Source organism: Stegastes partitus, unplaced genomic scaffold (genome assembly GCF_000690725.1).
Source record: "Stegastes partitus isolate 25-593 unplaced genomic scaffold, Stegastes_partitus-1.0.2 Scaffold469, whole genome shotgun sequence".
In the NCBI taxonomy this organism is placed as follows: domain Eukaryota; kingdom Metazoa; phylum Chordata; class Actinopteri; family Pomacentridae; genus Stegastes; species Stegastes partitus.
The window spans coordinates 322,430-343,280 of record NW_007578200.1 but is presented as its reverse complement, the minus strand read 5'-3'; the positions used below and the strand labels follow the sequence as shown (position 1 = coordinate 343,280).

Here is a 20,851-nt window from a genome sequence, read left to right as displayed (position 1 = left end):
GGATGCCAGGTGGTTGAAACCTGAATAACTGTAGGTATAAAAGGCGGGCGAGGGCAGATTTATGATTGAGACGTTCACGTATCCTGCAGAAAAAAAAGCAGCTTTAAGATGACAAACAGAAAGAAAATTAAGAAAACTGGATGTGGCTGCAAAAACAGCTGATTCAGAGGTCGACATGCTGTGTATACGCGGTCCGGGTCAGACGGACTGAGGTTCTGGGGCAGGTATTGCTGAGCAGGAGCTTCTAGCTTAAGCACTTTAAAGTGCAGAAGTTAGCCGGCCCACCTCTCAGCAGCTGAACCATATGTCAGCACGCTTAACGTTTTTCTGGCAAGACGCACAGAAAAAATAACGACACGAGACCGTATCGATCCTCGCTGTTAAATTTCCACCATCTGACGTGGAAACCAGGTCGAGGTACATAATGGCCTCCCTGCAGCCGCTATAGATTCAGCATCATCCTCAAGGTTGCTAAACGCTTAAATCCAGTCCGCTCAATAAAGGGACGACTTCACTTCACCACCCGGCTTACTCCTCAGTAAATATGTTGAAAGAGAAACATCATCTCCTACCTTTCTGACAACAAACGAGCAATTTCTACACATCGGTTGGGGTCGAAACCACCCCGAGAGCATCAATCAAAAAGGGCTATCTTTGCTTTTTAAAGCAGCACAAAGCAATGCAACGTGGGCAATGCATTTCACACACAGGCAATTCGGGGTGATTTAAGGAACAACGGAAACACGTTAGGGCATTTATGGAGCCACCGAGGAGGAAAATAATAGAAATGAAACAAGAAGCAGCAAAAGCAACGGCCCAGTCAGGTGAGTATAATTAAGTTTTGTATAATCTCCACGACAAAACGACTGAAAGGCAGTTTTTGCTGATCTAAACTGATCTAAAAGCAGCTGTATATGAAGTCAGCGGCGGTTCCTTAATGCACAGATCAAGTGTGAGTCACGCTGCTGATTCGGAGGATCCTTGGAAGAAACGCTCGACGGTAAACGACACTATAGGCCACGTTTGATTACACCAGACTCCAAATAAAAAAAAAAAAGGTAGCTGGAATAGAGGACAAACATCTCGCCGTCACGCTGAGAGAGAAAACGCTGCCTCTAATGAAAGAGCTGAAGCCGCTCGTATGAGTTTATTCTCTCTAAATCTGTGATTAACTGCAGCACGAGGGGGCTGATGCAGATGGCTGGGGCTCCAGTCTTCTTTAATCATGCATTATTAAGGAACGCAGACGCAGAGAGCGACGCCGCAGAGCGATGTCTAAACTCCCAGTGTTTTCGTAGCTCAAGTGAGAAACGCATTTTTTTTTTTCATAAAACACCCTCAGCCGAGCCCGTTGCCACTTTAGCGAGCTCTTTGTCTGAACTATCTGTGTTTGTAGCATCCTGCAGCCTTTCATTTGCTCGGCGGCGTTTGGCATCAAAGCGGAGACTCTTTAAACGTCTTGTTAGTTGCAGAGCAGAGCCAAAGACCAACAGAGTGAAAAAAAAAAAAAACAAGTGAAGAACTGACACACAAGGTTCTTGTGGTAACTGCATTGAAAAGGCGATATGAGAGGAATGTGGGATTCTCCTTGACACATCACCGGTAACCTTTTCCCATACAGCACTTTGTGCTAAATAAAGCAGGAAAAACACACTTGATGTACAGGGTGCAGTGTGTGGATCACTGTGGGTTCTGATTTCTTTACAACTCTTCGAAATCAATCACCTTTCCGGCTTTCCACTGGTCCTTAATGATGTGTGACGCGCATCTCCATCAGAAAATCAAACTAAATCTAAAATTGTGACATTTCTAATCGCTTTATTATAAATGTCTGACTTAAATAAATCAATAAAAACCAAAATAATCAGTGTGTTCTGACCAGATTCAGTAAAAAATGAAAAATTCTGCATTCATCTGCAGCCCCGAAAAGCTACGGTTGACTGAACTGCAACCAAAATCACCAAAAATTGGACACTATTCAACTAAAGTGGGATGAACTGCAGGCTGTGTTTATGCAGCGCAGATAGCAATATAAGGAATTAAAAATATAAGTAGCAAACTATCTATAGGATGTGGAACCACTGTCTTTTCCCCATTATTGGTAAAACCATGTTGTACATGTTGATTTCAAGGTTTTGTTTCGAATTCAACTTTTTTTATACGGCACGATTTTATAATTTTAACTTTGTTGTACTGCACAAAAGGCATATTTGAGTTCCCTCTGCTTCCAGTCATGATTGTACTGTTTCCATAAAGCAAAAAATGAGCCCACAGTGAGTTAAAATATAAAAAACCACTGGGAAACTGCTTGGAGCTCACAGGGTTAATCAATATATTTTGATTCAAACTAATCAAAAACACAAAAAGACAACAAGACTCCAGACAGGTGAGCGGTTCAGAGGTTGTGCAGGTGTATCGGTGCTTTGAGCTACATGCTAACATCAGCTAACGTGCTCATAGTGGCTGGAAATAGCAGGAAGTCTGTACTGTGGTTTCCCTCGAACTCACATCAGCATGTTAACACCAAACTAGTCAATGTCTGCCTGGACCAAAGTGGCGAACCCATCAGCTGCCACTCCAACAGGCACACTGCTGGCACGGCTAAAAACACAAATGAAATCACGCTTTTGGAAAATTTCTGACAGCAAAATCGATTTTCTGCGACCCGGTAACCCAAATGCTGTCGAAGGCTTACAACTTACAAACCGTTTGTAAAGTGTATTTTATTGGCTGTCGAGTACGAGCAGAAATTATCCTGATGTTCAACATTTCTGCAGCTCACAAACATCCAATGCCAGCCTTTGGTACGGCACACAAAAACAACTGTGACCTTTATTTAACACGGCAGAAAAGTAAGAGTGTGGAGGTTGTGAATAAAGAGCCCTGGAATAAAAAAAAAAAGCTGAACGCACTCCCGAGTTCTGCAGCGAGTTGTGTGTTTGTGGACACGGTGCAAGGTCACCGTAAGATGCTGTCAAGAATCCCAACCTCTGTCATCAGTCTATCTGTCAGGGCTGCCTACTGTTCACGAAGGTGACTGTACAGCGACTCAGGCTGACTTTGAGCAGCAGCAGCGGTACGTATGCATGCATGTATGAGCCAAAAGTGTGCGAGAATTCAAAATAAAGTCAGAACTTGACACCATAAAACGCTTCACCCGGAGCAGAGACGCAACGGGGGGAAGGAAGGTGAGAGGCAAAAAATAGAGAAAAGGAGGAAGACATAAAGGGAAACAAAAGGAGATCTCTGATGAGAAGGGCTTCTTAAGTCGTAACGTCTACTCATGCTCAAGGGAGGTTTCTGTTGTACAGCCTTGTAAACATCAAACCAAACCACTGACTATGATTTCACACGCCACGAGAGAGACAGGGAGTGTGTAAATGCGAGTCATGCATGCATGAGCTGCATGAATAACATTGACCAAAAAGAAAAGGAGAAGAAAAACACAGAGACGCGCTATCGTGCTGCAGCCGACTTGTTAGTTGAATCACATCTCGGCTGTTCAATACCAAGATTCGACTACTTTCCTTTCATATCTGGCGATCAGAAAAGCCTTTGGTGTGAGTTTTTTTTGGTTATGCTGACCGTATTGAAGCAGTCAGACGCAACAGAGTCATAAAAACTTATTTTTTTAGGCATTTAAAAATCAATAAGAGCCAGCTGCTTATGCGTATGTTGAATTGAATTGCCAACATTTACCAAATGGACGACCTCTAGAAGCAGAACACATCTGTTTAAGTCAAGCTCTTACACTTCAAACATTAAAACAACGTGTAAATGAATGAACAAACTTTAAAATAAATTCATAGTATGGACAACTACTATACGGTTGTCCTTCAAATGTCTGAAATGCCGCCATGTTTAAACCACTTCTGAGCCAAAAGTTGAATACAAACATGGACAAACCCTCCATGGTGTCGCCCATAGGTTCCCTGAAGAGCAGTTTTGAAGGTGAGTGTGGTGGTTCTGGCTGTAGCCTTCTTAGCATCGCCTGACTCAACCCAACTAATACCAAAATGAGCAAAAAGATAAGTGGACCTTGTGACTGTCCCTGGGGTGGGGACTGTCTGATTATGGCACCTACCTGTCGCTTGAATCAACCACATCCTCAACTACGCTCAACTTTAACCCTCAAAACAATTTAAACAAGCAACTTATATAAAAATGTACAAGGAAATAAGCTAGAGACAACAAGACAGTTTTGTGTACCAGGCTTTTTAACACTGAGGTCTTTGGAGACAGACTCGTTTCAGGAACAAGTACCAACCGAAGGAACTGCAGTTTTTGTCACTTTGGTTTGTTTTTCAGTCCTGGAAGTTGCTGCTTGGTTACAGCCAGCCCAGTTTACCCACCACTAGACCTCATGTTGCTTCCTCAAGCGAAGGAGTTTTAGTATCTCAGCATCTTGTTCACGAGTGATGGGAAAATGGAGCGTGAGGTGGACAGGTGGCGTCAGCAGTAATGAGGGCGCTGTACCGGACCGTCGTGGTGAAGAGATCTACCGGTCCATCTACGTCCCAACCCTCACCTATGGTCACGAGCTTTGGGTCGAGATCAAAAGAACGAGACTGCGGATACAAGCTGCCGAGTAGAGTCACTGCTCCTTCGAGTTGAAAGGAGCCAGTTAAGGTGGTTTGGACATCTGATTCTTCCTCTGGAGGTCTTCCGCACACGTCCACCTGGGAGGAGACCCCGGAGCAGACCCAGAACCTGCTGGAGGGATTATATCTCTCAGCTAGTCTGGGAACGCCTCAAGATCCCCCAGGAAGAGCTGGAAAGCGTCACCGAGGGGGGGGGACGTCTGGAATGACCTGCTCCACCTGCTGCCTCCACGACCCGACCTCGGATAAGCAGAAGATAATGGATGGATGGATGGATGGATGGATGGATGGATGGATGGATGGATGGATGGATGGATGGATGGATGGATGGATGGATGGACCTCTAGTTTCATCTTCTCTCACCAGTTACCCACCATCACATGATGACACATGGATAATTAAATGGGTTTTTCAGCAAGTACGCCAGCTGGTCCTGCTACATATTCATGCCTCCACCAACTGATCAAGTCGTAACCTCAGTCCATGTCTGTCCAGACTTGACTTTTGACCTTTCTGATGAAAAATGTTCATCATTTTATCATTTTTTTGAAATGTTACCATATTTTGCTTTTGAATTCTTGACATGTTTCATGACGTCTCAGTGAACTTTAAGCTTTAATTCTAATTGATGCATTCTTGAATCCAAGTGGACATTTGTGCCTAATTTGAAGAACATCCCTAAAGAGATACCCCGTTCATGAGAATGGGACACATGTACAACCTGAGAGCATGAAGCCAAACATATTTCTGATTCTCTTAAGTTAGAACTTTCCATTTAAAAATCATCCCTGTGCATTTGTAGGTTCTCTAAGAGTTTATCTGTTTTACCCAGTTATATGAGTGCACCCTGACTGACCATAAAAACTTTATCTTGACTTAAAGAGTCTCAGTCAATCTCCAGCAGATGATTGGACTCGTTGTTTTTCGGGGGCACTAAGATGCTTGAATAGACACATAAAGGGCATCCCATGTTAACCTCATTCCAGGTCTGTGTGTGACCAGTAGCTGCATCTGGAGTGTTTTAATCCAAATGTTCAATTCATAAAAGGAGAGTTTTGTAAGCCCACTCTACTCCGTTAATGACTCGTTTTATAAGTTCCTGTGGCCATTTCATTGCTTTTTCCATTGTTAAAACAGGGTTTCCTACTCAACGACATGAATTACTTACCACAACAGCTTTTTTTTTGTTTTGTTTCTCAATAAAACCGGACAAAACAACCAACATTTAAACAGCTGCTTTACAAGCCCACAAAGACTGGGTATCGGTCCTAAAAAGGCACATTTAAACTTTTACGGTTTTGCACTTAAACTGCAGACTCGCCGTATCTGAAATATAAATAGACCAATGAGGAATTCATTAAGGGGGAATAAGTGAAAACCGAGAATGTGCTCGGCTCTTTAAGAAGTCGGTCTCATAGTTCATTCTGGAATTTGATAAACACAGAAAGTAATTTGCGTCTATTTTAGAGAGTTTGGGGGATTAAAGCGGCGGCAGAATAAAAGCTATTGATGATAATATTAGAGCTTCGCTACGTATTGTGCCTCCGCAGAAACCGGCTCTTTTACAAGGAGTGAAAAGATTCTTGGGCGGCGTCGAGAGTCTAATCATCTTAACAGGGTTTTTTAATCAAAGGGTGAACGGTGGCGGTGCGGGGAATCGATGCTGAAATACCGTTTTTGTTTCAGGAATTGACTTTATATACTAAAAGATCGATATTTAAACTCGGTAATTCTGAGTGAAGTGTGTATTTTATCATCGGGATACTGTAAGTGTGTTGGCCGATGAAGCCGGTCTGAACTGGGGAGAAAAAAAGATGCTGTGATGGAGTCCTTTTGCAGTTGTTGTCAAGATCCAGGCACACAGAAGGAGAGTCCGTCTCGCCTTCAAACGACTACCCAATCCTTAAAACCATGAAACTGATAGATTCCTCGAAGAAGCGGATATAAGGAGTCATCCGTCATAGAAAAGGAGAGCGTGGCAGCCTATGTGTCACCTAAAGTGATGTTTGGAGATGTAATAACAAGCTCCTTCTTTTTCCTGAACACCTGAAACCATAATAAAACAAGAGAGAAAAGCGAGAACCTCCATCTCCATCGTAGATGATCACGCCTAAAGGTCAAGTAGCTTTCTGTTAAACTAACAGGCAGTTTTCCTTGGAGATAATATGACACGTGCTCATATAACTGCTCTGACTTCACACACCGACCAGGTCGCTTTTATGTGTTTGCATTGTTTTATGTCTTTGTTTCGGCTCTGTTCTTATTGTTGCATTGCAGGCCTGAATAACACTCAAATATGATAAAGACTTTCAATTACAAAGATATCTTGCCTCATTTTATCTCTCTACCTCCGTCCCTCCCTCCCACACCGACTCCCGCTCGTCTTGACGTGAGGTCAGCCGGTGGACATGCACAGAATCAGCTTCCTACAAAACAGAGGCACGGTGGGGAAAGAAGAGAAACCGAGTGGAAAAAGAGTCCAGAGTGATGAGAGACGGCGGCATGAGGCTGATGTTGACAGCTGGGCCTTCTTATCAGGATGAAGAGAGTAAATCTTAAAGTGAAAAGAAGCCGGTAGAGACGGCGGTGATGCGGTGCGATGTAAAGGTAGCGAACACCTCGTGCCGGATGGGAGCGTAATCCTGCACAGCGAGAGGCGTAATAAGTGGAAATTGGCTGCGTTTACATCACAATTAGGGCGAACAGTAACGGGCCTGTGTTAGCAGCAAACAATGAGCCACATAAACTTTTAAAACGGGATAAAGCCGTGCATATTAAAACATTTGGAAACTCACTTTATTGCGTGTTTCCAGCGTGCGGTTGTCTTGACACGCAGCCCCCTGTTTTTTTTTTTTTTTCTGCAGATTTGTATCTGCCTCCTAATGAGACACTTTGATCTCCCACAGTTGTTTTAATTTAGAAATGAAGCAGAACGGAGGAACTTGTGCAACGGCGGGGTAAAGATGAAAGACCGAATGCACAACTGCACACAGGAATACGAGCAGAATTGTGTAAAAAATGTTTAAAACAAACACAACAGAAACAGCTTTTTGCTTCGTGTCGTCGTCTTCCTGCATAAAGTTGACTCACTGATCCGGCAGACCTTCAAAAACATTTGTGTGAAATTACAAAGTCATATTTGGTTATTTATGTGCCATATCAACAAGAAAGCAGCGATACCGAGAATTCAAACGGATTTGTGGGAGTGAATGTAAAAACACTTGAGCGGAGAGGAAAAAAAAATACATCAAAGTGTTCGCTGATAATGATAGTGATTATGTAACATAATTATGTTTCCCATCTGTAAGCGCACTGCTCTCTGCTTCTCTAAGATGGTACACTTTTAATTATATACTGCAAGTAAAACACTGGCTTGCAGTGTGCTGAACGGTGTGTTTAACGGCGCTCTGCAGCACAGAGCTGGATGCTATACGTTGTACCGAGAGCTTAAAGGCTACCTGAACATCCAGGGACGCGCTGTGTGAATGCAAAAAGCCCCAGCACATAATGTCATGGCTATTTCAGCATGTAACTGCTCATTTATCATGCTCTCTGTGAATGTGCTGGAGAAAGCGCTGCATTTTTTAGGATTATTGCTGCTGTATTTTTGGGGTATATTATCAATTTCCATTCACAAAAAAATAAATAGCTTTACTCGCTACACAAGAAGACGAGGACGAGTACGTCTCACACAAACCACGTCCTGTACGATCGAACACGATTCACAGGGAAGAGAAAGTGTGATTTATGCACTGAGGTGAGATATGTTGTGAGGCGGCTGTTGAACGACTTCAGCTCAGAATTCAACAGCATCATCTTCTCCAAACTGGTCACCAAACTGGCTAAGCTTAGCATCAATGCCTCCCTCTGCAGCTGGATACCAACAGTTTGTTAGGTTGGGGGATCACACCTCTCCTTTACTTCCTGTTCATCTATAATTGCATGCCTGTATATGGTTCCAACGCCATTATCAAGTCGACAGACAGCAGCGGTGGTGGACGTCATCAGCAACAAAGATGAGGTGGGGAAGAGGTCCAACATCTGGTGGCATGGTGTGCCATCTACCTAACCCTCAACATGAAGAGCAAGAGCTTCATTCTGGACTTTAAAAAAGCCACCTACGAAGGTTGAGAAGGTTCCCAGCTTTAGGTTCTGTCCACATCTCGGAGGCGACCATGCCATTGTAGAGCCAGTTGTCCACCAATCATGAGACTGGTGGTTCAGTCCCCCTTGGGCAAGACGCTGAAGCCCAAGTTGCCCCCAACAGTTGATGAGCACCTTGAAGATCTGCCGCCATTTGTGTGCAAGTGTGTGAAAGTAGGTGAATGAGAAACACATTGTAAAGCACTTTGTAGAACCCCGATAAGAACCAAAATGCACTATAAAGGTGTGGCTCATTTACATCACCGAGGACCTCTTTTGGACCCTCAGCACCAGAACCCTGATCGAGAAGGCAAACCAGCATCTCTTCTTACCGAGGAGATGAAACAGATTTCACTTCTACTTCTACCATGAAGAGCATCCTGACTAACTGCATCACAGTCTGGTGCTGCACCTGCTCAGACCAGAACCGGTCCCAACCCGAACACAGGAAGCGGCTGAGAGATGAAAACCGAACGCTGCAGAAATCTGTGTTCAAGGAGCATCAGTTCAGGAGCAGCTTCCTCCCTTCAGCTGTCATCTGACTGAACTCTGCAGCTCAGTGACTCCACAAACACAGAAGCACATACACTGTGTATAAACCACATATACCTTCTACTGTTACACCACCATGTATCCCTACCTGCACATGCACATCTATCCTTCTTTATCTTACCTCTACAGCTATTACATCCTGATTTTTTGCACCACACTGCATATAATCCTGCTTCTTCTGCGTCGATGCTGAACTGCATTACCTCATCTCAGTACTACGTGCAACGACAATTAAGTTGAATCTAATCTGCTCTAAACGAAGACCACATGCTACGTGCACTCGTGTATTTATGAGTTAGACCCGCAGTATACATGTGCACCATCTCGTTACAGCTCTACTGGGACGTCTTGTCTCCTGGCATTCATAAGGATGTTATTTTAAAATGCACCACCCACCTTAACACCGCCCCCCTCATTGTTCCCTCCATGGACGATGCCACACCATGAGAACCACTCAGGAGCAGCTCCAGGAACAAGCCGAACATCTGTGAGACGCTCTGGAACAAGCCCGATCCATCCTGCCAGCGTCAGAACCTCCAGAGAGGTGTTCTACCAGTCGGCTGTTATATCATTTAAGCGTCTGTATTCCACTCTGACGCCCTGTTCGAGACTTGAAGGCAGCCATGTAATATTAAACGATTCTTTTTTTAATTAAGCTCCAGACTAAGACCTTTTTTAGGTAGCCTAGATAAAAGCAGGAGGTCACACGATTGTTATCACAACATGGCTGGAAATAAGAATATGAATTCTCCAACGTGCTGCATGTCTTCTGACCTCTTCTGGCCTCAGAGACCGTTCGGACGAAGCGATCCGAGCATCGCCGCACAACAGCAGCGCCCCGTCGTAGAGCTGCAAGGAGACAGCGTTTTACACGGTGATGAACTGCCAAAAGGTTGACAGGCGATGCATTATGGAGGATATTGCTACTTATGTAATCTACTTAGCGGCATTACTGGAACTGGTGTCGACAGTCCAGGTCTCATCCATTTAAACGTCCCAGAAAGGCAACAAGTAAGTCGGCCGAGTGCAGAAAACAATCCCCGAGTATCCGATACGGCTCCAAAGCGCTCGATCCCAGTTTCACCCACACTTCTTTCTAATAGGAGTTGAAAATCAATTCACGCGGCATCCTCACGTTTGTCCTGCTGTCATTTACCAGTTCACACACACTCCCTCTGCCTCCCAGCCGCCCGTACACACTCGCACCAAATTGTCAGCGGGTATTAAAGTGGGTATTAAATCATTTGAGGTTTTGTTTGTTCTTTTTCATGCTACATTATCTGTGAAATAAAATTTGTTTGCTGGGGAATGCTGAGCCCTGGTCACTGAAATCCAATTATACAGTGAAGACTACAGCAGGTAAATGGTTGCAGAAGGTTTTTTTTTTTTTTCTTCCGTCTTTGCTCGATTTTTCATTTTTCTACCTGCGTTTTTTTTTTTTTTTTTCTCATTTACGCTCTTCCCCGTTTGGGCAATGCTTCACATACGCTGGCATGTTCAGATGAAAATAAGAATGATGCTCCCCACCGAGATGAAAGTACAGAAAAGGGCGCCGACGCTAAAACAAAAAGACAGAGGCGCTCTGTTTTTATCTCGACTGCGCTCCCTCATCCTCCTGTTTTAGATTAAAGTCATTCCAACATCATACAACACATCCTGTCAGACGGGATGAATTTTCTTCCCCCCCTAAAGGTCAACGTTCACCCCGCCGTCCTCGATATAAAGCGCCGTCTGTTTCATCCTCCTGCTTGTGAGATCCTCCATTTGACAAAACCTCCCTCTGTTTTCCCCTGATGAACAGCTGCTGAGTCCCTCCGACCTCATCCTTTCTGACGATAAACGAGCCACCGGGAGACGTTTAACCCCTCGACCTCACCGTCTCTTCAGCAGCAGCCACCTCGGTGTTTACGTTGTTCTTTAACGAACACCTTCCTGAAAGGTTTTAACGCAGCAGAGTTCACACAGAGCAGCAACCGTCAGACAGAAGTTCTGCTGAATGACTGCTGTTCTACCAACACACAAAGATAAGTCGAGAAACTCTCCAAAGGCTCGGCTCAGGAGCACAGAGGTTCTTTGCTAATTTACCAAATTGCTCCCTCCTAGTTACAGCAAAATGCAGGAGTAACCTTTAAGAGCAGCTCTCCGGAGACACAGAGGAGGAACCAATCAGACAAGGATTTCAGCTGCATCAGCCCCAGTTTCTACCTATTAAAAAACTCACGTTGATTCAAAAGCATAATGTTTTCGTTTATTTTCCAATTGTGGGGAATTTCTAAAACCTTCTATAGCAATTAAACCTTTTAGCTTTTTTTTGCTCTGAGAACTCTTTCAAATCAACATGTTCAATCTTTAAAGTCCTCCAGTTAACGTTGCATCCTTGGTTGTCCAGAGAGATGTTCAGGGTGAGGATTTCTGCATATTTAGTAAACCTTGTGGAATGATCTAATACGCTGATTCAAAACAGAGTCAAATTTGATTCTGTTGAGATTTTATGAGGCATTCTAGCGAACATCTTTGTGCTCAACTTCTAATCCGACACAGTCTTTCATTCCCTGTAATAAACACTAAATACTCAGCAGAGAGCAGTTTTTGTTTTTGTGTCTCGGTGGTTAGCATCGTCGCCTCACAGCTAGAAGGTCGCCGGTTCACGTCCCGGTGAGGACACCCGGGATCTTTCTGCGTGGAGTCTCCATGTTCTCCCCGTGCAGCGTGGGTTCTCTCCGGGTTCTCCGGCTTCCTCCCACAGTCCAGAAACATGCTGAGGTTAATTGGTGATTGTAAATTGTCCGTAGGTGTGAATGTGAGTGTGCTTGGTTGTCTGTCTCTAAGTGTAGCCCTGTGAAAGACTGGTTACCTGTCCAGGTGAACCTGCCTTCACCCTGAGTCAGCTGGGATAGACTCCAGCCCCCCATGACCCTAGTGAGGATTAAGGTGTGGAGATGATGGATGGATGGACAATCTTTGTGAGGCCTCTTAAAGCTGCTGTTGTAGATTTGTGGCCTTTTTAAACTGTAATATTCTTTATTCTGATGGTTGTTCACCAAGGTAATAGACATGGTGTTGTGTAGTAGCACTTATGTCCCAACTGGGTTTTGTTTGCTTCAAGTTAATCTGGATTTGATTCTTGATTATCTAAATATATATCGGCAACACGCAAGTCCTGCATAAACTTTGCTTCAGGTTTCATAACATAGAATATGAAAAAAAAAACTGTAGTAAAAAGTACTAAAAAAAAAACATGCATCTCTGAAATCTGTTAATAATTAAGTAGGTTAATCGTGATCTCAGTACTGATAAAAGCAAACAAAACAAAACAAATGTGCAGCCTCAGTGAGTCCTTTGGAGAGAGAGAATGATGCACTCTGTTGTTGCTCCTACACGAGACAATGCAACTTCCTGGTTTGACCGTTTAAATCAGCAAATCAGTGTAAAGTCAGACCTCAATGTCATCCAATGCAAAGAAAAAAGCTAATCCTACTCAAATGATGAATTCTTTACACATCAGAAATTCCTACATCACAGAAAAACTAAACACAGCAACGTTAGTTATTCCAGCGCTTAGAGAAGGTGTCCCATGAAAGCTTTGGCTCCGTATAAATGAAACTGAATTAAATGTCCCCGTATATTTATTACATTAACTGGTGACTTTAAATAGTTTTAATATTATTGGAATTTCAGAATTCTAAATGATTCTCCTCTCATCATCATCTCCTTGGTTTTCTCTGTGAATAACCAAATCCCACAGTCTCATATATATATTAGCTTTTACCTTCATAATACTTCTCCGAGTCCACCAAAAGTGCATAAAAAGCCCTGCCCCCCCTCTTTTGTGTCACAACAATCAGCAGCTTTCAGCCAAGTAGATTTCTCTAAACCATTTCTCTCAATAACACTCGGGGAGTGTATGCAGTAGCAGCAGCGATGCTATCGTTCTCCGGAGCCGTCGGAGCAGCTTTCCATTTTATATCACAAGCTTATTCTGAGAAATCGTTTACTTTAAGCATTACACTGGGATGATAGACCAGGCAGGCAATGACAGCTTGTGTGTTTGACTAAGGAGCTCATAAAAACCAAAAACCAGCGGCGGACTTTTAAAGCAAACACCATTTCCCGGAGAAATGAAGGATTTAGTCTCACTTGTGCAAACGGAGGAGGTGAAAGAAACAGGATATAAGAAATAGCGGGAGAGAAATATTGCAGGTGACATACAGGGACGGCTGCACAGCCTCAGAAACATGTTTGATCACAAACAAAAACATTGCCGCCAGATTGCCAGGCAGCGAAAAAATGAGAACGAGCCCGAGCGCAGACATTATCCGTTTCCTGTGATGCATTTTCCTCCCCCGTCGTGTCAGTTCCCACAAAACAATCGGGGTTTCCTCCGTTTTGACGGGTTCTCTCGTCAAAGAAAGATGAGTTAGACTTGGTGCCGGAGCCAGACCACATCTGTGATTTAACACACCGGAGATGCTTTTGACAGAGATGCTGGCAGAGTCAATGACTTCTCTCTGCGGTGTAAAGATCATTTCTTTCTCACTGTGAGGGGAAAAAAAACTTGAAGAGATAATCCCCCGACTGAAAATAAACAAGCACCTGTAGTGCAATAAATTATCACGTGTAGTGGAGGCGATCACGGTGCCGCAAGTCTACGAATATGATAATAGAAACACAACTTTTGTCTCCTCCTGTAGGCAGAGAGAGTAACTAGTTATCCATCCATCCTTCATCTCTACACCTTAATCCTCACTATGGGGGGCTGGAGTCTATCCCAGCTGACTGGAGGCAGGTTCACCTGGACAGGTAACCAGTCTATCACAGGGCTACACTTAGAGACAGACAACCAAGCACACTCACATTCACACCTACGGACAATTTACAATCACCAATTAACCTCAGCATGTTTCTGGACGGGGCTGCAAGGTGGTTGCACTGTTGCCTCACAGCTAGAAGGTCGCCGGTTCGCGTCCCGGTGAGGACACCCGGGATCCTGCGTGGAGTCTCCATGTTCTCCCCGTGCAGCGTGGGTTCTCTCCGGGTTCTCCGGCTTCCTCCCACAGTCCAGAAACATGTTGAGGTTCGTGGGTGTGAATGTGAGTGTGCTTGGTTGTCTGTCTCTAAGTGTAGCCCTGTGATAGACTGGTTACCTGTCCAGGTGAACCTGCCTTCACCCTGAGTCAGCTGGGATAGACTCCAGCCCCCCGATGACCCTAGTGAGGATTAAGCGGTGTATAGATGGATGGATGTTTCTGGACTGTGGGAGGAAGCCGGAGAACCCAGAGAGAACCCACGCTGCACGGGGAGAACATGGAGACTCCACGCAGAAAGATCCCGGGTGTCCTCACCGGGACGCGAACCGGCGACCTTCTAGCTGCGAGGCCCCCAACTCGTTATAAAACCAGTGAAACGCTGCTGCACGAAAATGTCACCACAAAAAGCAAATTGAGCCCAGATTTACCTGATGGGCTTAATCAGCGCTGCGTGAACTCGTCGGGGCTTAAACATAACGGATGTTCATTTGTATGCAAAAGAACAGGATAATTATTATAATTCTGTTTCTTAACAGAACCTGATATTTCAACAAAAGTGCAGCAATGACTTCATAATTTGTGGCAAATTGAGTTTTTTTTTTTCTCTTTCCGCTCTAAAGAGGGAAGCGATATAAGATTGTGGTATTTTGAAAGAGATTTGATCAAATTATTCTCAGATATTTTTTTTGTGTGTGTTCACAGAGGATGTAAATTAGGGAGCTACCAAAAGGCTTTTTTTTTTTTTTTTTACAAACCTAAATCTAAAACTGTTAGATCAGGATGCAAAAGAGGCAGATGGTGGGAAACAAAGTGGAGCCCATTGTGGAAGCCTGGTCCCCTTAAATCACACTCGGTTCAATAGATTTGTGAATCTGCCATCAGGTACAGGGTGAGTCATTAAAAACGAGAAGATTTTAATACCCCAAAATGCTTTTTTAGTCTGACTGATACCAGGAGATAACAGAACTGAGGTGCACTGTGGATGAGAAATTGTATTTCCTGCTGCTGGGCAACATGATCACCGTTTCGTAATCAAAGTTTTGGGCCAAAACCATTAATTTTTTTGGCTTTTGTCTGTCCACAGGCAGACAGCGGCGAGCCAACGGGGGTCACAGACATGAGTCACCGCTAGTAAACTCAGAGCTGACTATTTTTATCCACAGAATGTTTATTTTAATCAAATAATGTCACCTCTATCAGCTGACTGAATGGTAGGACTGTACCGTGCATTAGCATACACTACACACAGCATAGGGTGAAGCCATTATATCACTGTGCATAATATTCTCTCGTGTTTTGTCCTTGGTTGGATCGGCTGTGTTGAAATTCAGCGCTGCATCCGTAATGCAGATGATAGTAAATTACCTAAACTTGAACTCGTGCTCCCTTCCCTACATTTCCCCCCCCCGTCCTACACACTCATATTTCTCTGCTCACAATGAAGGTCACTTTACTTCATAGCCAACTCTGGAAAAAAAAAAAAGTAAAGGTCAACAGCTCACCAAGGCCCTTAAATCTTTAAATGCACAGCGCAGGCACAAATCGGCGTTTTATTTATTAAAATACTTCATCCCGTACACTTATCATCCCGCACTTTATCCTCCAGAATGACTTTTACAATAATTTATTCCCTCCATAGTGGCGGCATTCTTCATTTATCACGTACTAAGGGTGCGTTTTGAAAGTAGAAATATCTTCAACATAAATCCTGAGAAAAAAACCAATAAATGTTCTAAAAATGTAAATTGAAGCATCAGAGCTTCCGGGAGCTTCCTGGCTGGTTAGGATGTGCGACGCGGCGGCGGCGAGGAGCTGAAACAGTAGTGCCGTGTGTGCACTACACCAACGGCATATGTTGACCCCGGGGTCACGCTTAATCCGAGATGTTCCTACAATATCTGCCTCCCCGAGCGCTTGTGTGACATTCACACTGGCGAGCATGATGTCAGCGAGGGTAAGGACGAGCTGAAGGGAAGCTTGGAAAGAGTCTAATGGTATGTGTGCTTTAGAGGGTAGAGACCCTCCACAAAGAGAATAAGTAAGGACGGTCTGAGGGGTTGCGCTGCTCAGACTTTGAACTACTCGGGTCTTATCGGCGTTCTCGCATCGATTTTTTTTTCCTCCTTTTTTTTTTTTTTAAGACAAACAGTCAACACGTCTCCGTTAGCGTGGGATCAGAATTGCCGTGTTTAATGAGTTTTAGCTCCTTTTAGCGCACACAATCAGATAAACTCACTGCACACCAAAAGGAGTGAATATTTCATTTACATTTATCTTGTGGCCAGAAACCACAACTCCACATGAATGCTAATGCGGCTCTTTTGTCTGCTGGATGTGCAAACGGGCGACGGTTTGACACTTTCCGCACAACTTTACAAAGTGATGATATCGTGGATCTGCGCGGAGTTTGCCGTGGAAGCTCTTCTGCCTCCGAGGGGGCCAAAAAGAAAATCAGTTATTGCACCATCTCCCATTGCTTTAATCACTTTCCGTTTCGATTCCCTTTCCTGCTTCCAACCACGCAGCCCCTCTTTCACCGCTGATCTGACAGTCCTGACGCCGGGGCGCTCGGCGAGACAAAGGCCCAAACTGAACGAAGGGCAAAAAAAAAAATAGAGAAAAGGGGTGAAGGTAAAAGAGAAGGAAAAGAAGATTGAAACCCACCTTCCATCCATTGTCTTGAGGATAATACATGAGCTGGAGAAAGATGGTGAGAAAGATGGAGGGAGACTCTGTGCCTTGAGCAGGACACAATGGGTATTGGCAATGCTGCTTTATCTGTTTCAGAGAAAAGGCTCCAGGAGAAACCAACAGACTGCAACCGAACTGGCAATTTTTCAACACGTGAAAAGACAGGTTATGAATAAAACATGCCAGCTTTATCAGCGTTATCACCACTGTGCGAAATATCGATTAGCTGACGGATGGCACCCCTGGAATGTCTAAAAACCAAATTTTAAAGTCCAAAACGTGCTAAGTTGTTATTAGTATTAATCCGTTGTGACACGCTGTCACTCAAAGTCAATAGATGTGCTGCAGGTAATATATGTTATCTACCTAAATGTAATGTGAGCTTACGGCGTCCGGACAAGAGCAAACTACGCCTTGAACTAATCTTGGTTTTGCTGAGACGCTGACCGTTTATCCTTCTGACCGATTACCAGCATTTTGCCAATTATCCGCAGTATTGGTACCGTTTTTTTGGTTTGTTTGTTCTTTTAATCAATCCCCAGTAAAATACATTCATTGAATTAATTTAGGGCTGTAAGGTGGAGCTGTGGTTAGCACCGTTAGCGCCTCGCAGCTAGAAGGTCGCCGGTTCACGTCCCGGTGAGGACACCCGGGATCTTTCTGCGTGGAGTCTCCATGTTCTCCCCGTGCAGCGTGGGTTCTCTCCGGGTTCTCCGGCTTCCTCCCACAGTCCACAAACATGCTGAGGTTAATTGGTGATTGTAAATTGTCCGTAGGTGTGAATGTGAGTGTGCTTGGTTGTCTGTCTCTAAGTGTAGCCCTGTGATAGACTGGTTACCTGTCCAGGTGAACCTGCCTTCACCCTGAGTCAGCTGGGATAGACTCCAGCCCCCCATGACCCTAGTGAGGGTTAAGATGTAGAGATGATGGATGGATTCATTGAATCACCACCTTCTGATCTTGAGCAATGTCCCGCCTAAAGAAATATCTGGGTGGTTTCAGATTCAGATAGAACTTTATTGATCCCTTCGTCAGGGTACCTCAGGGAAACTGTTGAAGGGAACGTTCCCATACCGGGAGTCGAACCCAGGCTGCCTGGGTGAAAACCAGGAATCCTAACCGCTAGACCATATGGGAAGCTTTACCAGCATTCTCGCAACAGCCAATCTAAAAAGATCCTTTTAACTTAGAAATATGCAAAACATACATAAATAAAGACATTTCAAGGACGACGTGGGTTTAAGTTTGTATTATATCCAATTATGGCTCTTTTTCAAAATCAATGTACATCAGTTCCAAATTGCTCTGTTTCATTACAAATAACTGTTGCTGGTATTTGCCCTAAACAAATCTATAAAGTGAACTCTAGTTTCACTGCCATAAAGCTCAGGCGCCACATATAAAATCCCAACAACAGTCAACAGGTGTCTAATGGAGGCCACGCTGGTGCTTGAGCTGCCTGCTGGGATACAACACCGACACCAGCTCCACAGCATGCCGGCTCCAAGCCCAGCTAGAGAACAGCTTAGATGGGATAAATACTACAGAGCTAAAGGTGTGACCTGTTAGAGGGCTGCACACGAAAACAAATGGAAGATGTGCAACACCTGGCGTGATGTCAAAAGTGAGAAAGCTAAAGCTCGGCCGGGAAACAACAGGTTTGTTGTTTTCTAAGAAGAAATCAGAGGTAGACATCACAAAGGACTGAATGACTGGAGGCTACTGATTCAAAGTAAGTTGTTGCTCATCAAAGAAGCGTGGAAATGGCCCGGGCAAGGCAAGAAGAAGCCCAACCAAATGAAGCGCGACAGAACGGCATCTCCTCTCTTTCATTTCTGCATTTAAATCGGTCCCTTATTGAGGAACTCCATCTCATGCCTTTTGTGACCACGTTGATTAAAACACAGCTGAACAGAAACCAGTCGAACGAACAAAGGTTTCTCCGAGCAAACAAACTATGATTATAGACGGTATGGAATGGGGAAAAAAAACAAAACAAAGATTTTAAGTGCAGGTTTATGATTTTCTTTACAACGCGACAGATGCTCCTGATTGCAAACGTAGTTACAACAACAGTTCAAAACTCCTGCAACATTTAAATATGTGATAATTAATGAATGCATTTGATCTGCCTGCTGCTGCTGTAGATTTTAAAAGTTCAAACAATTCACATACAATACAGAAGGTCTTCATTGATCTCAGGACGTCTGGTGCAGCCACTTGGATCCATTGGCTGTTGAAGGCCTGTTCGGTTTTTGAAGTACCACCCAAGACCCACGACCCCCTGATTTCCACTCGGCATCAGTCGCTCCAAGTCCGAGGCCATGGTCCTCTGCTGGAAACCGGTGGATTGCCTCCTCTAGGTGGGTCAAGCGATGGAGTTTACGTATCTCGGCATCGTGTTCACGAGTGATGGGAAAATAGAGCGCAAGGTGGACAGGCGGCTCGGTGCAGCGTTGGCAGTAATGCAGGCGCTGTATCGGACCGTCCTGGTGAAGAGAAAACTGAGCCACAAGGCGAAGCTCTCGATTTACCCATCCATCTACGTCTCAACCCTCACCTATGGTCACGAGCTTTGGGGGTCTTCCTGGGGGACGGGATGCCCCAGAAGGAGCTGGAAAGCATCACCGAGGAAAGTCTGGATTGACCTGACCCGACCCTGGATAAGTGGAAGAAAATGGATGGATGGATGGATGGATGGATGGATGGATGGATGGATGGATGGACGGATGGATGGACGGATGGATGGATGGATTTCAAACATTGCTCTGTAATTGTTTTAAAACAAACTTAACTAGTTCCTGCCGTTCCAACTTCTTCGCTGTGGCCAACACGAACCAAAAACATAAGTCGAACTTAAAGAGACACTAAAGGGCGTAATTTAATGTTTAAAAATGGGAGTTTGATCCGTGCGTGTACTATAGCTGCGTAAATCTGTTTCTCTGATTACCCTGTTTTTTTCTAAGTCTGAGGACGGAGCAGATCCCGTTTGGCTAAATATACCGTGTTTGACAGTAAATGCAGGCCTGTAATGTGTGGCTTACACCCCTAATCTAAACGGGCAGAGTGTCACATTACAGAACCCTTCATTTGCCGTATTATACTGAGTGTAATTTGTAAACACTTCGTCTACTCTCTGGCATCCATCACATTCACGGAAAAAAAATTAATAAATTAAGTTGCGCCTTTCTGGGAAGCTGTCTGTTCTGTTACCGGGCAGGATTTACCGGAACGGCGTCTTTAGATTTTAAACTGTTTTTCCTAACAAGAAGGCGGTCAAAATGTTTCTGCACACTGCTTCCTGTCATTCCACAAGACCCGTCAAAAATGTAGAAAAAAAAGACCGAAAAAAAAAATAAATGTCAGCTTCATCTGAAAAGCGCCGCCTTAGAGACACATTTAAACTCTACATAAAATCGAAGCAGCCAACAAAAAAAAGTTTTTTACGAGGTTCTAGACATTATCTGTGCCTTTCCATCATCTCTGCGCTCGGTAATAAAGAGTCTCTCTCTTGATGTCTCGCAGGCTTATTTTAGGAAGGTATATATATGACTGATGTACCAGATCAAAATAGGAGATTACTTTAATAGAATAGCTTTTTTTTTTTTAGAATAAAAACACTGCTTTGATGTTTCTAAAGCTGTACATGCACATCAAACCTTTTCATAAAACATTTTTTATTACTTTTGGTTGTGGGATTTTAACTAATTCGTGTAGGACTTGAACGTACCGAGCGATCGAGTCTTGTTGAGTAAATCTGCGCCAAAGTCTGATACCTGAAAACACACCTGGGGGACGGTGTATGTTTGAGAATGTGTTAAACTTGCAGCTTGTTTA

At 44.1% G+C, this 20,851-nt stretch overlaps 1 non-coding gene across 1 annotated transcript; it reads right to left on the bottom strand.

Annotated features, from left to right (window-relative positions):
* Window positions 1-18,079: 18,079 nt before the first annotated feature.
* trnae-uuc (transfer RNA glutamic acid (anticodon UUC)) lies at window positions 18,080-18,151 on the bottom strand. Its single transcript has one exon. It is a non-coding gene; the product is annotated as a tRNA-Glu (tRNA).
* Between the last annotated feature and the right edge of the window lie 2,700 nt (window positions 18,152-20,851).